We start from the raw sequence: 19,000 nt of genomic DNA on the forward strand, positions 1-19,000 counted from the left end.
GTCCCGACAAATCGGAAGAAAGAGCTTCTAAGCATTACCACGCTGTTTGGCCGAATTTTTCCCCTATCATAATTGAGCTCACACAATACGGGATAATTTAATCAACTAAAATGCATACTTGTTAATCCGGTGATAATGAATTGGGAGGGGGGGGGAGAATGTGGTTTGGTTGGGTAATACGACGATTAAATGTATGAGTAATGTGCAGAAATGCAATTTACAACTAGCTATGGTGATTTTCTTGATATAAAACTGATCGAACGGAAGGATATACTATTTTAAAGTAGTTAAATACTGAATCCGTACGACTAGATAACTAGTAATATTTTTACAAAAACTTTTGTTGCTATAATTGAAAAACATTTTGGCTAAGTACATTTATTACTTTATTAGTCTCACACACATACACACACAGTTGACACATAAAACGTATCCAGCCCAAATTACAGTTTCATTACATGAAACATACACTTAAACGAAATAAAGTAAATATGAAAAATCTCTATAAGCTAAATTCCTAATCATTAGTGCGATAAACTTTGAGCGACGAAATGTAGTGACTTCTGTGCATTTATACAAATTGTAATCTGTTAAATCATAACATAAAATATAATTAATTATACTTCACATAAACGACAGCTTATGTTATTATATACTATTAATGCACAGAAAAGTTAACAGTATGTAATCAAAATATTGCTTTTAAAAGCAAGTGGACTTTTTATTTTTGTTCCATTATCCATTCTTTCAATTTCTCTTTAATCCAAGAAAGCGGTCAAACCAATTTTTGTCCCGACTCTTCCCTTTCATTCAACTTTTCACTTTTGTGAACGTCGGATGTGCTTTCACGATATATATCTAAACCGAAAGAAAAAAATCTTACGAAACTTTAGTTGAAGCTATAATTGTTTTTTTCCTCACTAGAGATCAAAAATAGGGGCAGTGTTTTCAAACGGTCTGGACAAAATTTCTGATGAAACCGGCTTGCCAACAGCTTTCTTTTTAAACGAAATTAAGGAAAAACAAAAACGTTGCAATGAAGATAGACGACCGAATTCGTCGAGGGTTAGAGGTGGTGTTTTCCAGCGACTACTTCCAAGACTTAGTACTTACGGTTCGAAAGGGGGAGGGTATAGCAGTCGGGGAGCCTCTAGTTGTACACAACTTAGAGAAGACCGAGAAAGGAGGGAGGGGGGGGGAGATAAAAGTTGCGCGAGACCAGCATCTCAGTCTCAATCAACGAATGCGACCTCCGCGCGCGTGCTCTGACAGAATTCAACTAAGACAAATGTCACGGATGCGCGTGACTTTATGGGCTTCTCCAAATGGAAGCTCGTGTGAATATGCCAATCATTCGGTAACCTCTAACTGAAGGCCGCGACTCGGGCCCAACGTCTGACGGCACCAAATGAGGAAATAATGGCAGGAGGCCATCTCCGGGAAGCCAGGGGACCAGGGCCATATTGGCCCCATTCTCGGGCCTGGGCGATCTCTCTGGGCAATCATTACTTCGAGCAAGGATAACCGGACTGACTGTTACATCCCGGCAAATGGAGGGTGCTGGGATAAATGGTCACCTCTGGCAGGGATCGGAGTCGCAGAAAAATAAGAAAAATCTCCGAGTGGAGAGAGAAAGGTTACAGCCGTGATTGAAGCATAAAGAGCTTTCCGATATGATTTTCACTCGCCAGAGATGGTTATTGAGAGATCGTGAGAGCCACATTCCGCGTCAGAGTGAACAGCAAAAGTGCGCTAACACAGGTAGGAGAGTGGATGAATAGATTGATACTTTTCTTCCAACATCGTTGGTTTCGAAATTACATGAGGTGGGGATAAAAAAAGAAAGTTGAACTACGCTTTCATTAAATAATGGGTTGTATATGGTATTTGCAAAATGCGAAAGGGAAAAAAAAAACTACTTACTATTTTGGTATGCTTATAGCGAAAAGAGTTTCACTGATGATGATATAAACACACAGGCTCTCGCCACTAGTTCATTATGTATGAAAATACATAGCAGAAATGATACTTGGAGGATGAATATTGCCAGAAATATGCGGAAATAAAACATTACATTTATAGTGGCAATTCTCCTAGAGAAATATATCTTGGTGGAAACAAATAATATTTGAATGAAAAAAAATGTTAGATCAGAACAAATCAAACCAAAATAATTGAAATCAAAATATAGTTAATTAATTAATTGTTTAATTTGTCAAACGGACGTCCGTGTTTGCATTTATTTTATTATGGAAGATTGGAAACAGCAACGGAGAAATAATCAAACATGTATTAATTATAATAATAATTATTTTTTTAAACTGAAAACAAATTTTCTGCTGGAAGTTATCCAGATCGCAGACTTACTGGTTTTTGTGAATGATTAATATTGGTGTCGATAACTATTCCTTATATCCCTCGCGGTTTTTTTTTTTTTTTTAATGGGAGCAAGCTGAGGAAATGCATTTGAGGGATCCGATGTGTGCAATATTTAAAACAGCACCTGACATATATGTATTCCTGTTTCCAAATTTTGGTTCTATCATAAGAAACAAGTAATAAAGTGTCAGTGTGCTTTAGCACGATAGTGATAAAGTTCAGTTCAGTTTACAAAAATAAAGAAATATTTTTTTGACGAAAAGAAGATTATAGGTCGAAACATCATCATGCACAGCGGACTTGGTTAATCTAACTTCTTTTGACTTCCAAACTAAAATAGTCTCATTAAGAGACCATATTTTCAATCCATAAACGATTTACATAAAAATACAAGAGCCCTTGACAACATATTAAAAAAAAAAAAAAAACGATTTCCACTATGTTTCGAAAGCCGGAAAATGAGCTAGGATTCATAATTATGGAATGAAGCTACTTCGAAGTTGTGCACTGTGATTAAAAGGTAATTGTTCATTTACAGTCTGAGACGTTCTACTAACGTTGAAGGTAATAATCAAGAATTTCGATAGGAGCATAAAATATTTCATTTAATTGAACCGATACTCAAAATAAGTATTTATTTTGTTTTTCGTATTTCTCTGCAAGGTTTCCAGATCCTACAACCACTACTCCTAATATCAAAGTCTTTGTTTTCAGATATTTATTACAGATCGAGCCTGTTACTTTAGTGTCAAACACTTTGTACATATAAACATCAGTAAATTTTTAAAATGGTGTAACATCTTTAAACCTTATAACATTAAATTTCACACGCCAAATTATTTGGATCATAAAATCCCAGAAGAATTTAAAGGACAAACAGTAACTGAAACTTGCACTGATATCTGCAGTGAATTTAAAACTATGAACACGAAAAAATTTAATCGTATAAAACGACTGGTCACGAGATTGACAAAATGTTTACTGACCATACATTCTCATCTTCAGAAACTATAAACAGAATGTTTTATTAAGAAAGAGCGGATTTAGTATCACAGGGGATGGAGGGTAAATTGTTGTTGCTTTGGAATTACCGCCGAAACAGCTAAGGCTACGAGGACAGTATTTTATGTCTGTAAACTACATGTGCTCTTCTAGCCGACTTGCCTGTTTCGCGGGATGAAAAACCCGAAAAAAAAAAAAGAAAAAAAAAGGTTCGGTTGAAATTACAGGCTAATGAAACTAAAGCTATAAGGCCAGTCTATCAGTATATGTTAATTGCGTGCATTCACTGCCGGTTTGTGTGTTTTGCGAAATAAAAAATATTGGAGTTTTCGGAAGGGAGTGGAACCTTTTAAGTCTTATTGAGACCTGATGTTCAGTTTGAGTAGGAGAGGATACACAATTTCGAGATTTAGGAGTGCAGTTCGGTAGATTTTTAGGTAGATCCATCTAAAAATGTCTGCGATGCAAAAGTCCTTACCTGCAGTACGGACTTTTGCATCGCCACTCCATAGTAAATGGTTCTACATAGACGGCACTATGTAGATCCATTTCCACTGAGGGCAGGGTGTGTTTCCATACATAATTTCAGCTTTGATATTGATACAACTCTAGATAAACTCTGGAAGACAGGGTTATTTCGATTTTATAACCAAACAGCTAAGGTGAGTGCGCTATATCTATATCAGATAGAGGTGGTAGCAGGCTGCTTTGTCAATTTTTAAACTGTCTTAACTGAATGAAGAAGTTTATGAAACTTACTATTTCCAAGGTTAGTAAGCTATATATTTTGATATAATCAGGGATCATACCCTGTTTTCAATTTAAAAAAAAAAAGTAGGAAAACCTAACATGTTTGACTTCAAGATGGATGTTCAAAGACTATAAAATGTTCTTCTTTTAATATCATTAAACTGTTATCATGACTGTCACAGTTAAATCGCGATTGTCACTATTATTATTAACTGTGCAAGTTAAGAATTTACAAAGATCTCCGATTCAAGTAAATTATTAAAGTAACAAAGCGGACGAACTCACACAGCCATGGAAGAAGCACTATCTTTTTGTGTATCTCAAATAATAAGCAATATTACTGCTTTATTTCATGTATGTTATAACCCCGATTATCAGTTTAAAAAAAAATGCGTGTAATGACGTCACATTATTTGTAAATCATAATAGAAAATTTATTTATTTATATTTTTTAATGTAAATCCCACCTAAGAAGAGTTATAAATCTGTCGTACATTGGTACTGTGAATGAGCTAAGGGTTTGATAATCCAGAAACCCTGCTTTCTAGACCAAAAATCTTCAGGTATTATGTAGAAATTAGGAACTTCTTTGATTCTCTGTAAGTTCCTAATTTCTACATAATACCTGAAGATTCCAAAACAATACCATTCTCCTTACTCTAAGTTCATTTCAAGGCTGCTTGTAAAAAAATAACATAATAATAATAATAATATGTCCTATGAGTGACATTATAAGCGTCAGACTATTAAAATAATATAAAGATGTGGAAAATGACACACCTTAATATTCTAAAGATCTTTCAACCGTCAAAATATTTACACAAAAATTAATTTCATTCAGGTCTAAAATTGAAATATTGAAGCATTGAAATATTCCTGAATTATCATTTTGTTGTATTACAATTTGGAGAAATATATGTTCTTTGAATAAATTTTCTGATTTATTTTTTAAGGAATTCTATTTTATTCTACATTTCGTTTCACAATTTATGTCTCATTCCAAATCTTTAGTTTTACTTAATTTTGTTTTTCCAATTTTTATGTACTAGCAGTTGCTATTGCTTTTGGTGTGTACCTACTTTACTTTAATGCATGATTTAGCATTCCGAATCTTCAAGCTTAGGTTGATATATTCTTCATTTGTTTAAGAATATTTGCGTATTTCACATTTAATTCGTTTATTTCTTTCTCATATCCCCCCCTCCCTTTAGAGGCAAGCATGTTAGAATTCTCGTATGTTCACGCTATCAAGGGACAAAAAGATGGAATACAGTTTTGTAAATAACTGTAAAAATTCTATTAATCAAAATGGAAAGTGTAATGTAAATTTTATCACAAATGAAAATTAAGTGCTATTTACGATGAAGTATTACTTTGACATTAATATTAATGCTATATCAATTCATTCTGTGGAAGTTCACTTTATTGTATAACATAATTATTTTACTAATCATATAGTTTTAATATCCGCCATTCATTTTTTTTTCAGTATTTTCTTATTCTAATAATTTTTATTTCTATACTGAGCAAAATTTGACAGCTCAATATTTATCTCTTTGTGGCTTCTTTTTCTCTCTCTGCCAGGTTGATGAGGGGATAGCATATTCACTCTTTAACCAAAAAGTTTTGGACATGGATGCTCGGTCAAACATGATAAAACTCATCGCCCAGTGTGAGACCACCACTTATCCTACTCGAGACCTAAGTGGCTTGAAAAAAAAGTCTAATTTTTGGTCTAGAAAGCAGGATTTCTGGATTATCAAACCCTTAGCTCATTCACAGTACCAATGTACGACAGATTTATAACTCTTCTTAGGTGGGATTTACATTAAAAAATATAAATAAATAAATTTTCTATTTTGATTTACAAATAATGTGACATCATTACACGCATTTTTTTTTTTTTTAAATATTTCGGCTACTAAAGTTTCTAACAAATTGCAAACCTCAGTTGTAACATTACCACAGTCATAATTTTAATAACAATGGACGACTATTCTCTACCTGCCTGTCCCGGAAAAAGGGAATTAATTATAACACAATTATTTGCTTTTTGCTGATGATGAACCGTACTTGCATAGCCAACGCGGATTTGGATATATATTTAAATATGCTCAATGTTCTTCAAGAACCACCGAAGTTTGCAATCTTAAATGAAACAAAGAATAGCGAAAGTGACGACAGTCGCTAAAATAGCATTTTATGCATGCTTTGTGTTCCACGATTATTAAACAGTACTTCAATTTCAAAATAAAATTATTTTCTGAACAAGTATCTAACAAAAAATAAACTGCTGCAGTTCATCTCTGGATATTCGAGATGTAAAAGAAAACTTATAAATAAGCGAACGACTACAAAAACTGTTTCGATTATAAATGCTGCATTCACGTGTATCTATTTTATATTTTTAATTTGATACTCAATATACTTTATTTTAGGTAGAAGATGAATTTCATCGCAGGGTGAAAGACTACCATTCTGCTATCGGCGAACTGCAATAGCTTGAAAAAGAACCAAGCTTGGACACTAGGGCAGGTTTCCGAATTACCTAACCTGTAATGATGCCGATGTATGATAGGTTTACAACTTTTTATGAGCGGGATTCATATTAAGTAGTATCAAAGCCAAAAGTACATTAATCTAATACTTGATTATTGTAAAAGTTAAAATGAAAAAGTATACTTTTTAAGTCTCATGAATAATTGAAATAATTTTCTCGTTAAGCATGGGCAAATTCAGTAGGTCATAGAAAGATGAGCGTTAATTAAGATTTTATTATTATTATAGAACTTTCCTGGAGCTAGAAGATTCATCGCAGGTGTCTGCTCCAGACGGCATAGTCTATTTCACTACTACTTCAATTCGTTCACGTCTTCTTGCGCAACTTCCAACAATTCTCATAGCCAACAACTCCACAATCCCGATCCTCTTTTTTACCTGTCTTTGTACTCGCTGTTCAAAGTTTTCCCATCCACTCAAAATCCTACGATCAGATCTGAGCTATAGTCTTCGCATTGCAGCTATTCTCTGGGTCGCTTCCATTAACTTAGCAGCGTTCACTGAAGTTCAACTCCCTAACATAACATTCATCCTAAGCTCTTTTGTCTCCTCTAGTATAGTCCCATTAACAGAATACACAGATTTCTATCGGAGAATCACACAGTTTAATATCTTACACTTAGCTACACTGAAATGGCGTTCCGACTTATTTGCTCATTTCCCAATCTATTCACATTCAGTAACTACCTCAGAATCACCGATAACCTTACTCAGGTGGCATTATATGCAGAGAAAGGAATATTTCCTCGTATTTCATTTACAAAATATCGCTGAAGTAAATGTTGAGCGCTGAACCTTGTGAAACTTTACTCGTAAACTTCCATCTTCTTGACAATGTCCCTTCTGTACAGTTCTTTCAAATATCTATCACGCCAGTACAATCCACTAATCTGATATCTACATAAATGCATTCGGTGTATCTTAGGCATCATGTAATGCAGAAATTATCAAATGTCTTTACAAAATGTACATTACAATATTACCCACATTGGCCACTTTTATTACTACTATTAGTAATAAATCAATTTCACCAGAAATGTCAAGATCAAGTATCGAGGTATAAAAAAAAATCTAACCGTGGTTACATCATAGAATTTAGAAAGTCGAATTTATGATGGTAAGAGTAAAGCTCATAGGTGCTCATCTGAAAACAAAGAAAATTAACCTCAATGTGAGAATTGCATAGGATTTCCCTACTGTGTATGCCATGTAATACTGGTACAATGATATCTGAGAAGAGGCTATGAAAAATTGTATAAGAGAAACTTGAAGAAGAAGAAGAACATGAATTAAGGGCAAACAGTGTTCTCAGGACCAGATTTATATTTTAAGCCAAACATTTCCGAAATCATAGAATATAACAAGGATTTATTGAAATAGTTCTGTAAAGACAGAGTAGGAGTAGGTAAGCTGTCAAAAAAAAAAAAAAGCTGCTAGAAACGGTACAATTATATGGTGTAAAACAATACAAAACAATACATAAGCTATAGTTAAGTTATAAGTCAGCAGTTAGAATTCAAGAAAAGTACAGAAAGAGAGGTTGATATCAAATTAAAATCGGCTGTAAGTCAAAGATGCACACAGCATCCGCTGTCATTAATCATCTTTTATGAATGATATTATGAAGGAAAGCGGCATTAAGCCTGATATCAAAATGAAGATATTGGAAAATAATCTGACATTTACAGCATTCAACAATGTGTGAGAAGAGCTGAACTAAGATGGTATAATCATTTAAAAAGAATGAAGAAAATAAGGTCAGCAAAGCAAGTGTGTGACACAGAATGGCAAGAAAATGACCCAACAGTAAACCAAGATTTAGGTGGATTGATGTCTTTGAAGACTGAAATGTTTTCTGAGACTGGGGGTTCTTTACAAACAACATATTCGTGTGCAAGAGAACTAATGAGAAGGTAGTAAAAATGCAAACCTAATCAAGTAGTACTATCATAGTACCTTGAACATCTCTTGAGGGTATACATCAGGAATTTAATGATGATGATAATTATATGCGATCTGAATAAAAAAAAAAATAAGATCCTTTCACAAACCCATGCTGACCTCTATAAACTCAACCTGAAATGTCGAATCTTGTTTATAATAAGCCCTTACTAACTTCTTCAAATTCTTACCACTATTGAAGAAATGGAAATTAGTATATAGTTCGATGATTCCATTTTATCGCCACACTTATGCAATGACGCTATGATACACTATTTCCGATTTTGAACTGGAGACAGTGTATCACAGTGGCAATAATCCTGCCATAGATCAGATTCCTCACATATTATGCAAATTGACCTCAACAGAATGTGATGAGGACAGGGACGGGAGTGATCAAGCAAATTGTTACTTATATATATTTATATTTAAGAATAAAAATTCAACGCGATTTTTCCACATATTTAATTTCTTAATACGTTTAATTATTGATTACTAATTTTGAATGGTTCAGTCACTCCTCTGGAGGATAGCTGGCGAAAATGGAATCCAAATTACATATTCAAATCAGAAACTAGATATAGATGTAATAAAAGCTCAAATTTAAGTGAATAGAACTTTCAAAGTTGCAGTCAAGAACTAAATTTTCGGTCAAAAAAAAATCATTCGATGACCTTTTTATTGCATTTCTGTAACTTGCGTTTTCGATTTGGTGCATGGAGAAAAATTTCATCGGTATCCGTCTAGAATCAATGATTATGCAATTAATGGCTTGTTTATGCTACAATACATTCAATGGAGTTACTGTACGTTGCTTTCGTGCGATCTCCTGTAGTGTTTTTCTTAATAAATTTTGTTCTCGTTCACTTTTTCTTCTTTTTATAGATTTAGACTGATTGGCTAGTTTCATTTCAATGCTCCTTTTCTCTTTCTATTGATTTCACATTCAGTAAAGCCGATCCTTTTTTTTTTTTTTTGGTTTACTTTACGTATATCTTCTTAAAATCAAAGGATACATGAAATTCAAAAACCATGTCTTATTTTTTTGGAACAGCAGAGGATAATTATTAGTTTAAAATTATGAATATACTTAACACTATTGTTTCAGATTTGGCAGATACGCTTCTTCAAGAGTCATCCAAGTAAACGGAATAACATATTAACTCTAAACATTAAAAAGACAACGATAAGGAACATACTTTAATAATTAATATTCAGTTTATAAGATTTCATTATCGATCTCTATTCTAAAAGTAATTTCTGTGAACAGAATATTAACAGAAATTAACTTTTGATGAAAAAAATAATAATAACCCATCGTAAGGAATTGTAGTGAATCTATATTTTATTTAATACAGTTTTATATAATCGAAGCATTTTCTTTCTTTCTTTCAAGTGGCAAAATATCGCAACACGATAAATAAGCTACGGTTGGCTTTTTAGCAAAATAAATTGAGCAACAATTAAGCGAAATACATTTCAACTCTGCTAAGACGTGAGGATGGGGGGAGTGAACAGCAAAGGCACTGATGAACATTCACAACGCCAATACATTTAATAATATTCCACCAGATATACTTGTCCAAAAACATAAACTTTCTTCGTGGATGATTAATAAACGGATATCCAGAATAAGAATAACCCGTTCTCACTGTAAACTGAGAAGGAAAATCAACAACAAAAAAAAAAAAAAAAAAAAGCGCGAAAAAAAATCAATGAAAGCAGCGAAGATCCTTTTAGCTATGGCGATGAATAGCTTTCCTTGAATCACTACCAGCCCTAAAGTAGATAGAAAAGAATGGCTCGAGAGCTTTAAGAAGAAAAGGGGTGTGGTGGTGAGAAACGCTGTGATTGATGAGCGTGCTATGGAAATCGCCCTCAAACGGAAGAAAATCGCAGTTGCCGATATGGAATGAACGTTTCTTGACCTAGTGGGACATGTCGACGAGTTCCATGATTTCCTTAACGAAATGAAGTGAAAATCGGAATGGACAAAATTAAAAGGAGCAATATCTACAAGAAATTATCACACAGAAGGAATGACCGGATAAACACATTAATTCTTTATCGAATACTTTGTTCTTGAAATATTATGAAATAGATTTCTATATAAGTACTTATCGTGAATTGGAAGGGAAAACATTTATATTTCTTTATTCAAATCACATGCCTGACATAATATTCCCACCCTCCCTACTCACACGCTATTTCATCATGACCAGCTGCATCACAAAATGCTAAACACTGAAGCGTGTGCAATAGACATGCTCACTGTCAAGTTGAATGTACTATTTCAAGGCCATACGTACCCGGAACAAAATGGAATGACGTCATAATTCAGCGTTTCCTGCGAACACAGCATGCAGTATTTCTTTTTCTTTATGGCTTTTCCTTTTCCTTTTTTTTTTTTTTTTTTTTTTTTTTGCTGATCAAGAGGTATTTGCTTAATATCATAAAGCGTGACGCATGAACGACTTTAAGTTGCAGCATTTTTTTTTCTTTAATCATTACATGAGGACACGGAAAATACATGAAAAAAAAAAGCCTGTTAAAAATATTCTTAACAAACTGTGAAGCAAAGTTTCTGGTAAAAAAAAATGAAGTTAGTCATGGTTTACATAATTCATTAAAAAATGCTAAATGAACCTGTAATACACAAGAAAATGCAGACAAACGTGGTATCATTTCATAAAAATTTAAATACATTCATTGAATTGTTAAACAATTATCTTCAAAGTGCTATTCTCCGTTTCAGATTCAAGATAATTCATTTTGTGTTATTAAAATACGAAATTAAATCCGTTCTTTTATTAAATATAAATACCGATTATGGAATATTAGAAAATGTGTCATACAGGTTACAACAAAAGGTTCTTTATTAAAATATATCGAATTTACACACTAAACGCATGAATAAATAAAAAAAAAATATGTGGTGCACTTTATAATTAAGGATTTTGGTAACAAAAATAAAAGCATTAAATACTTCATTATCCAATCGAATATAAAATGACGCGCCAGGAAGAGTGAAGAAATCCTAATTTGGAATTCACCCCCCCCCCCCTCGACGCCTTCTTTGTCACTGAAATTACTAGACTAATCCAAATATATAACGCATTTTCAAGTGATCGCAGAACTATTGCATTAAATTAAGATGAGTCTCTAACATCGGTATAATGTTTTCGAATCAGATTGAATTAAACTATTATCAAAACTAATAATCAGTCTTCTGATTTCGACTAAATTAGATATTGCGTTAATACACTTCAGTTTTTTATATATATTAAAAACTGCAAGACGGATTCCAGATCTAACATAAGATAGAGTACCAGTCTGTGTGTGGGCCAAGTTAGATAAGAGGACCGTTGCTTTAGTCACCAGACACGGTTTATGCAGACTACTTCCAACTGAGAAAGGTAAATCGTGTCACTGAGGCAATACAAAATTATCTACTGCTTTCGTATCTGGCAACTATGAAACAATGGGCAGGATATGATGAGAGAGCACAGAGATCACAAAACCGAACTAAATCGAGCCTCCGTACCTGAGTCGCAAAGACCTGGTTTCGATTCCCGTCAGTGAGGAACCTTTATCTGGTCTCTTTCGGTGAAAGGCGAGTTAGCTGGTTTCATACGGAGGTAGGGTTTTTTTTCACCCGGAAACTCGGGTTTTTCGTCCCCCCTCCCCCAGAACAGGCAAACCTGTCCCGTGATCACACACGGCTACAGTCATAAATATTTATAGCAAGGAAGGTAACGGGAAAGCACCTTGCGTCATATCTCCCTAGTAATTAGCGGCAACCCTCAGCGTTAGCTGCAAAATTTTTCCTGAATATATAGTGTAAGATCCCTTAAAAGGTCATACTCCTTCATATGCAAAGTTTCAGAAGCCATATATCATCTTGGTTACTCAGTACCAAATCTTTTGGACTGTTTCATCATCTACATGAACCCCGGGTGAACATATCTGAGCAAAGTAGTCCAGATGTGGTTTTATCAAGCCTTTTAAAGTATAACAATAACTCCTTTATTTCTACAAGTTAGTATTTTCTTTATCATTGAAGTTACCCGATGTGAATATTTTAACAACCTTAGCAATGTAGTCTTTACCTCACTGTCCACCACACCTCTGAGTCTTTATCTTCATCAACCACATTCAGCGAATCCACGTTCACAGAATGAGTAGTTCCGAACAAATGGAAGGATAATTTTATCACATCACTTAAGAAATGTTAGCTAACCAGGTCCATCTCCAAGGAGTCAAGCAGAAGGAAGTCGAGAAGCAAGGTCAAGATTATAAGGATGGTGATGAAGAACTTCTCACCCAAGTTATGGAAGTATGGATGAACCAAATCGGCTGGGTTTATATTTTGTGATGTGTTGTCATGAAGAGACTAGGCTTCAGCAAATATGGACGTTTCTTTTGGATGATAGTACCTAAACACTGCGATATATTCTGGTATGACTCTCGGCATTGACGGTGCAACTCGCAGGATAAAAATCGACTATGCAGCTTTAAAAGCGCACCAACATCATCTTTCTGTTGATGGACTCGCGGAGAATTTTTCTAGACTGAGAACCAACCATTCCCTTACAGTATTCCGCATTTTCGGTTTTAGAGTGTGCTAGTGGACTAGCAAGATCAAAAAATGCATCTGTCACTGTGAACTAACGAATTTCTTGTTAGTTTAAAATATCAATTTCTTTGTAAATACTTTTACTGTGTTCAAATTAAGTGGATATTGAATCCAACATTGTTTCTTAGCCGAATAAGAAACTCAAAGATAGAAAATCTAGCTAAGAGTTTCATGCCGAATATAGAAAACTATAAAAGTTCGGCGAGTCCAATCGTAAGCCAACAAGTGGTACATGCTGGAGCAACTCGTAATGAAGGTGGAGTAAGCTCCGATCACTGTCCTTAGTATTTTCCCATAATGTAAAACACAACTCCCAGGAGATGTATCCTGTAATACATTATGGGAGACGGTCACTACCCAGACCGATTTCGACTTTTTTTGAGGTCTCGTCAGTGAGTAGGTAGACCTAGATGTAAATACTGAAGTTGCAGTAATACAAAGCTTATTTCTTTACTGTACGACTTTTGCTGTGATTATCGGTAAATACAGATCTTCAACATGCTGTGAGTTTGAATCCCAATATGGCTACGAATGCTTCAGGTGAATATCTTCGGGTGACAGATGAATTTCATCGTCAGTAAAGGTCCATCCCTTTGCTTATGAAAAGCCTGAAGTGGCTTGAAAACTAATTCAGTGTTTGTTTCTACAGCAATGAACTGTGGTATATAACTATCAATTCATCCGCAGTGTTTAAAAAAATGATAGACTTGGAACCTTCAGTCGACAGAATTTATATTGCAAATGGAAGTGTACGTTTCACATAGGACACAAATCGCAACAAACTTTTTATATTTTATTTTTACAAATTATATATTTTAAAATATTTGAGATCAAAATTTGTGATTATTTTAGATGGAAAAATTGTACCAATTAGGTAAGTTTATTATTTTCTATATAAAAAAATTTAATAATATAATAAATAAGTTACAGCATTGGATTAATCGAGTATTAACATAACTTTATGTATTGGCATTTAGACAACAAAAGTTACGAAATATTATGGTAATAATAATGTGATAATAATGTGAACAACTCTTAACTCCCCTTTCTAAATAAGCACACTTGTGATAACTGAGAATATCAGGAATATTTGAATATTTTTTCTTCATACTGCTAATATAACCAAAATAGCCTTGGAGAGAGAGAGAGAGAGAGAGAGAGAGAGAGAGAGAGAGAATAAACATGTGACCATCCAATCAACCTCATAAATATACCTCTTTTTGCCAATAATATGGTAATAATAATAATAATTATGGCAAAATCAGACAGGTTATGGTAACCTGTCTGATTTTGTCTTTCTGTAAGTATTATCACTCATATATAAGTGAAAATTGTAATTTTCGTTTAGAAATTTTGTAATGGAACTTCCAAATAGATGCATGACGTTATAACTAAAAAATAAAATAAATAAACAAAAAAACAATTACTTTGCGAATCGACAGCACTCTGTTGAAAAAGTAAAACAACACTGTTTAATCATATATAATCGTATTCATAATAACCGTCAATACCTGAGGTGCAACATGACGTATTTATTTTACCTGATGGAGTATTCTAGAGAAGTTTTACCATTTAGAAATTCATACTAACGTATTTGTAGCTATTCCATTATCCTAAATCTTGTGAATCATTTTAATTAAGGAGGCTTTCGCCATAACATGGATGGGTCGAACGGTCGAAGAGTCATAAATCTCTATTATATAGACTTAGTAAGTTTTCTGCACGAGGTGCCTTTCTCCGGTTGCCGTTCTCTGGTGACCCGGATATTTGGACCGAAGAAGTGACTGCTACATTAAAGTACTGTGACCCACATAGTTGGGGTGCACACTTCAACGAACCCATCTTTACTTTAAGAGGCAGTTGTGCAGGATTGATCGTTAGTTCCACTGAAAAACGTAGAAGATATTGTGAAGTAGGAATGATTTCTTCCAGTGACGGACGGAGGTCGATACCTATCTTCACAGTTCAGCCAATTTCTCGTCACCATTACTTCTTTAGCTAAGGAATTTTAGAATTTTGAACACTTCCTAAGTAAAGAGAAGAATATATATATATATAAGTGAACAACTCTTAACTCCCCTTTCCAAATAAGCACACTTGTGAATAACCGAGAACATCAGGAATATTTTTTCTTCATACTGCTAATATAACCAAAATAGCCTTGGAGAGAAAGAAAGAGAGAGAGAGAGAGAGAATAAACATGCGACCATCCAATCAACCTCATAAATACACCTCTTTTTGCCAATATATAAGCTTTATTGGTTCACTAAAAACATTTAAAAATCATAATTTTAAATTTTTTCAATAAATTTTATTAATTTAGCAGTGAATATTACCAACTGTCAATAATGCAGAATAAAAACTTTAATACAGATAGTTTATCATTTTGTATCCCCCCCGCCCCTTTTGAAAGAACGATAACATCTCCGAAAAAGGTAAAAACTAATGAAGTTTGTAAATAATTTTTTATCTCAAGCCATGACATAATAAAGCGTTGAAGATTTTTTTTTTCATTCAGTGATTTGTATTTGTTTTTGTGAAAACTATTCTAATTTTGATTACTACATTTACAATTCAAAAACTTTACAAATCAATTAACTATAAAGTCTCAGTCTTGAGCAAAATCAAACTGAAAAATAACAATTTGACTATTTTGAGGCTTGAAGACTTTGCCCTCAAGCCTCAAAATTCTAAAGACTAATGATGATGATGTATTTAGACATGAGTCTAAATGCATCATTGTGCATTTAGACATGATTTCTATGTTAGATACATTTAACCTAAAAGCTATTTTAATACTTTTACTGTGTTTCAAAAATTAAAACATGTTAGCGTTATGTACGACCCACTGCGCGAAAGACTACTGGATTAAATTTTTATTTATACTCGAGGCATATTTGAATCACATATTAAACCTGTGGGACATTTATAACTTTAGCGGATAGGAGTCACATAAAAATTTGATTTTTTAAACATTGCAAAAAGGCACCGAGCTTAATCAGGTAAATTCCACATAAGCATATAATTAGACAAATTAAACCTCGCCATCCTAAATAATGGTTTGCCCAAGAGCTAAAAGTATGCTATTTATTGCATAGCGTAAAAATTATGAACTGTTTTTTAGATTTACATTCCATTTATATTATTTACTTATGCATTTGTTATTTAATATTCATATCCTTATATTAATGTATTATTGATGTATTAAATGTAACTGTTTTCATAAAACAGATTTACCAACAAGTTCAAACTGCGAAGTCCAGATATTTAAATTTTAAAATTAAGGCGATGATTTCTAACTTTAAAAAGGAATTGTATTACTTTGTTTTATATGGCAGCGTGCAGTGTTTTCAACACACACAACAGAAAGAGAGAGAGAGAGAGAGAGAGAGAGAGAGAGAGAGAGAGAGAGAGAGAGAGAGAGAGAGAGAGAGAGAGAGAGAGAGCGCTTTCCAGTTTATTAGAGATATCCATCTAATAACTGAACTCATGAGAGTTTCCGAACAGCTTCGATACGCCAGAGTATCAACTCCAGAAGTTCTAAAAACACTTCGGAAGAATCTTATATCTTACTACAAGTGGATCAGAAAATTTCCCACAATTCCATTAGTTTGATGGGAGCAGTTCCTTGTGGAACTTCTCGATCCACCAAATCCCAAAGAAAATCAGTGGGATTGAGATCCGATGAATGAGGAGAGGAACAGCCTTTATAAAGCCACTTAATGTATGTTGCCGTACTATTCCTTTAAACTTTCAAGAGGATAATATGCTATGCCATAAGGCATAGCATATTATAACATGGATAATAAGCAGTGGGCATGAAAGGATGAATTGGATAGCCACCAATGCTCAAATAGGAAGCACCATTCAGTCATTACTCTACAAGAAACAAGGAATCTAGAAGTGGAAGTATACTCCAAATCATCTAACGCTACCACTAACAGTGAAAGAGCACGAGATTTCACTGCTGCCAGTTATTTGCTGTCATAATTCTGTTCGTCCATCAACATGTTCCTCAATGCATTCGAGATAAAATTCGAAGAACAGGATATTACATTGTAGTAGTTACTGGCTGTGCAGCGTAGTCATATGACCAACTGTAATCTTGGACTTCATAATCTTGTCGATTCTTCGTCTACCTCCTACATCTACCAGCTGCTTTCGGACAACACAATGGACATGACTTGCTATTTCTGTTTATAAACAAATCATGACATATTAGAGAGAATGCACCTGGGCATCGTAGCAGAACAATGGTGTTTGAGATATGTTGGTCACTATCTTCGCCCATAGGAAGTTGCAGAGGTTACAATCATTATCATAAGCAGTCGAATGCAACTACTCTCCAGGAACAATTTACTGCCTTTTTATATCTAGTCGCGGTTAGTGCTGGATTATTAAATGAAATCCACCAATGACATTACAACACACACACACACACACACACACACACACACACACACACACACACACACACACACACACACACACACACACACACACACACACACACACACACACAAGCGCGTGAGCGCAATTGTGCGAAGCGAATACAAGGTTTCCGCAAAATAATGTTTGTATTTTAAATGAAAATATTGCTCAAACCTACTGTGAATGCAGCAACTACTGTTTTTTTTTAATTTACTTTTATTATTTTTTTAAAATATACATTAGACGATATTTACATATTATATTATATTACCTATTAAGGTAGCTATTACAAGGACTATTTACATATTATAAGTATATAAGTATATATATTACTTATATACTTATAAAAAGAGAAAGAAACATTTTCCTTTCAGGTATACAATAGAGAATGCAATAAATGAATTCAAAATTTACAATTCAGTTTCAGTCTGAGTTATCTTTCAGATGAAACGTATTGTCGTCGTCAATCCAGAAGAGGGTACCAGTTGGATTCCACTCCTCTATGAATTTCGCGACAGTTCCTGTTTCTTTGAATTACTCAAGTTCCAGTGAAAGCCTGCTTTTTAGTTTCCGACGGAGGATATACATGAGGGTTTGTACAGTTTCAGTGATGGATGGGTGCTGGTTATTTCTTGTCTGTTTTAGGTAGAAGCTGTAGATGACGGCCTTAGCGCAGATGAAGAGGAAATTGCATGTTCTCTGTGGACTAAATTCCAGTAGTCTTCTTGGCTGTGTGCATAGTTACAGGTGCTAGAGGCAGTATTCAGGACATAGGTGATCATCACTTTGTTTGCGGGACAGGTTAGATATGTGTGTTCCAAGGTACCTGAAACGTCACAGAATAGACAGATCCGTTTCTCTTAGCTGAAATTTGTAGAGCTTAGAAGGAGTTGGCAAGATGTTATGCCATAGTCTCCACTGTATGTCGGAATCTGGCTTGGAACACTTCGATTTATATGGAAGATCCCACTGAAAACTGAGTGGCATATGCAGCCTTGTAGATGAGAGGGTTAAGGATGAATATAAGAAGGGCGAGGTTGGAGACACTGACATGAGGAAGTGGTATATTTTCTTGTAGGTGGAGGGAAGAATTGGAAGTGAGGCTTCAGATTGCACAAGATGAAATATCGGCCCCGAGCAGTTTCTAGAAGGAATACGGATTTCCTGAGGTGTAGTGATATCTGGATAGGCTTTTATAATGGAGGCTTACAGCTGTTGATATTGCTTTTCAGTTTTTGGGTTCTTCATTGGTAGGCTTGGTGAATATTTTCCACTTTAGGGTCTGGGTTAGGAGATCCCGTA

Source organism: Typopeltis vanoorti, chromosome 23 (genome assembly GCF_054136105.1).
Source record: "Typopeltis vanoorti isolate ZY-2024b chromosome 23, IOZ_Tvanoo_1.0, whole genome shotgun sequence".
Taxonomy (NCBI): domain Eukaryota; kingdom Metazoa; phylum Arthropoda; class Arachnida; order Uropygi; family Thelyphonidae; genus Typopeltis; species Typopeltis vanoorti.